Source organism: Hevea brasiliensis, chromosome 18 (genome assembly GCF_030052815.1).
Source record: "Hevea brasiliensis isolate MT/VB/25A 57/8 chromosome 18, ASM3005281v1, whole genome shotgun sequence".
Taxonomy (NCBI): domain Eukaryota; kingdom Viridiplantae; phylum Streptophyta; class Magnoliopsida; order Malpighiales; family Euphorbiaceae; genus Hevea; species Hevea brasiliensis.
In genome coordinates, this window is record NC_079510.1 from 48035784 (window position 1) to 48039552 (window position 3769).

Here is a 3769-nt window from a genome sequence, read left to right on the forward strand (position 1 = left end):
TGAGTTCTGAGCTTTGATTCAATTTCTTGTATTCTTAATGCATACTAAGTGTTGGTACCCACTTAGCTATGATATAAGATATTAATTGAAGAAGTGAAAGGAGAAGATTAATATCCGAAAATCAAGATTTTAAACCTAGGAAATCTGATCTAGAGATAGGTTGATGACCTTTATGGAACTCTATAATTAATCACATACCTTAAGGGATTCTAATTAGGACTGATAGATTAATTAACATACACCTTAGATACCTTGAGAGAGGATCTAGGATACTTTAGGATTAATTTCCATCAAAGTAACAACACTCATTCCATCTATAAAATAAGGTTAAAACCATAATAGGGTTAAGGTATGAAATCTTAATTCTAGAATTGTCTATCCAAAAAGAATTCTCTTTAAGTTCTCGGATTTATTTTTCTTTGTTTCTAGTAGTTATTTAGTTCTAGTTTAAATTTCATTCCCTCAAAAATTTCGATAGTTTAAACAGTCAAAATTATTGTCCAGCTTAGTACTTACGCATATAAATTCCTCGTTGGAACGATACTCAACTCATCATTTTATTACTTGTTAGCGATCCGTGCACTTGCGGGGTTGTAAAACCAGCAATTAAGATTTTGGTGTCGTTGCTGGGGAATTTAGTAATATTAAGCAATAGGCAATTTGGTTGATTTAAACATTTATTTTCATTATTTTAGATTAGTTAATTTGATTTTATCTTTTGTTTCTTTTTCAGGTTGTTAAATTCAGTTTATGACTAGAACAACTAAACCTGAAGAAGAATTGCTTGAATTGGATCCTGAAATAGACTCTTCTCTAAGAAGCATTAGGAGAGAAAGGAGAAACCAAGAGCCAGCACTAGAACTTGAAATTCTTAAAACTCTAGTCATGGCCAACAACAACAACAGACCAAGACCCCTGAGGGACTATAGAGCTCCGACTATCCAAGGATTCCAATCTAGCCTTACTAGGTCTACAGTTAAGGCCAACAATTTTAAACTTAAACTAGCATAGCTCCAAATGATTCAGCAAACCCAATTTGGAGGCTTACCTATGGAAGATCCACATTATCACCTTCAATGCTTTCTCGCTTTGTGTGACACTTTTAAAATGAATGGGGTCTTTGATCAAGCTATTAGACTCTGAGCATTCCCATGCTCAGTTTGAAATAAGGCAAGAAAGTGGCGACTTTCTCAACCAACTGGAACATTCACCACCTGGGAGGATCTTTCACAAGCCTTCCTAGCAAGGTATTTCCCACTTGTAAAAATTGCAAAATTGAGGCTAGAATTGAATACTTTCAGACAAAAGGAAGGAGAGTTACTCTATGAAGCATAGGAGAGATACAAAGACTTTCAAAGGGAATATCCACACCATGGCATAAAAGATTAACTCCTTGTTCAAAATTTCTATAATGGATTGCTACCATCCATAAGGAGTTCAGTTGATTCAGCAGCAGGAGGGGACCTCATAGAAAAAATAGTGACTGAAGCTTTGGAATTGCTAAAAAGGGTTGCATATCATAACTTCGAGTGGTCAAATGAGAGAGGAGATGCAAGAAGGACAGCAAGGATCCTGGAATTGGTGCCATTAGTATGATTAATGCCCAGTTTGACCAACTCATAAAAAGACTTAACAGGATATAGGCCAATGTAGTGGGATTAAGTAATCAATACTACGAAAGCTATGGGGGAGGTCATGCAACTTCAAAATACAGTCATTACAATGAGCTTTCAATAGAGCAGCTGAACTATATGAACAATGGAGGAAACTTAAACCAGAGATAGGTCAATAACCCTTATTCAAATACTTATAACCCTGGATGGAGGAACCACCCCCATTTCTCATGGTCCAATTTGTAAAATCTACAAAATCAGCTAATAAATAAACAGTAGGAATACAGGCCACCACCACCAGGTTTCCAAAATAGAGGTCAGAATTTAGTGCAGCAACCACCACCTCAACCTCAACAGCCAGAATCCAAGTTAACCATGGAATCCATGATGGAAAGCTTTTTATCAGCACAACAATAGCAGAATGAAATGATTAAACAATTAGCATCCAAAGTGAATCAATTGGCCACCCATAATAAGATGCTTGAAAATCAGATTGCCCAGCAAGTTGGCTCTTCAAGCAAATAGATTGGAAAATTGCCAAGTCAACCGAAGATGAACCCCAAAAAACATTGCAAGGTAGTTACATTGAGGAGTGGGAGCATACTACAGGAATAAAAACCAAAAGAAAAATAAAAGCAGAAAGAAGAAACTTCTGAAAATTTTAACAGCCAATTAGAAGAGGAAGATAAGCAAGCTGAAGAAGACAAGGAAGAGGAGGAAGGAAAGAAAAAGAAATTACCAGAATCTTACCAACCCCCTCTACCTTTTCCTCAAAGGTTCCAGAAAGTCAAATTGGATAAGCAGTTTAGAAAATTTTTAGAAGTTTTGTAGAAACTTTACATCAACATTCCTTTTACAAAAATACTATCTCAAATGCCATCTTATGCAAAATTTCTAAAGGAAATTCTTTCTAAAAAAAAGAAGATTAGAATGCTATGAAATAGTGGCTTTAACAGAGGAATGCAAGGCCATATTGCAAAATAAGCTGCCTCCAAAATTGAAAGATCCTGGAAGCTTCTCCATACCGTGCCTCATTGGTAATATGAACATCGATAAAGCCCTTTGTGATTTGGGAGCTAATGTGAGCCTAATGCCCTATCTATACGCCAAAAGCTAAATGTTGGAGAACTGAGACTAACTACCATCTCATTACAATTAGCAGACAGGTCTGTCAAGCATCTAGTTAGCATCTTGGAGAACATCCCCATTAAAGTAGGAAAATTCTTTATTTATGTAGATTTTATTGTCCTGGAGATAGAAGAAGATGTTCAGATTTCCACAATATTGGGAAGCCTTTCTTGGCAACGGTTGGAGAGATTATAGATGTAAAAAATGGGTGGTTAACTCTCAAAGTAGGAGATAAAGAAGTGGAATTCAACCTGTTTAGAACAATAAAGCATAAATCTGAATATGATGAATGTTTAAGGGTTGGCATCATAGACAAGTTAGTAGAGAAGGAGTTTCAAAAGAGATATTCCGAAGACCGTATTGAAGCTTACATAGTGCACAGCCACACAGTGGAGGATGAAAATAAAGAAATTGCAGGCTATGCAAAATCTTTAGAAGCTAACCCACCTCTACCTTTGGCACAAGCACTACTAGTAGAAAAACTACCAAAAAAGTAACCCAAAAATAAGTCACAAGAAAAGGCAAAATAGGTAAAATTGAAACCTCTTCCCTCCACACTAAGGTACGCATTCTTGGACTCTAACTCTAAATATCCTGTTAGTTTAAATGCTAGCCTGAATAAAGTAGAAGAGGAAAAACTCTTAAGAAAACTTTGGACTCAGAGCAAGACTATAGGGTACACTATAGAAGATCTCAAGGGAATTAGCCCTTCCATTTGTATGCACAGAATAACTACGGAAGAAAACAGTAGACCTACCATTGAACATCAATGGAGACTGAACCCTAACATGAAAGAAGTAGTAAAAAAAGGAAATTTTAAAACTTTTAGATGCAGGTATTATATACCCAATATCTGATAGCAAATGGGTCAGTCCAGTGCATGTGGTGCTTAAAAAGGGTGGAACAATTATAGTAAAAAATGAGAACAACGAGCTGATCCCTACTAGGGTAGTTACTGATTAGCGAATGTGCATTGACTATAGAAAATTAAATAGTGCTACTAGGAAAGACCATTTTTCTCTTCCATT

The 3769-nt window shown here is 36.1% G+C and overlaps 1 pseudogene; it reads right to left on the reverse strand.

Annotated features, from left to right (window-relative positions):
• Positions 1-1278: 1278 nt before the first annotated feature.
• On the reverse strand, positions 1279-1379 carry LOC131176146 (small nucleolar RNA R71; annotated as a pseudogene).
• Between the last annotated feature and the right edge of the window lie 2390 nt (positions 1380-3769).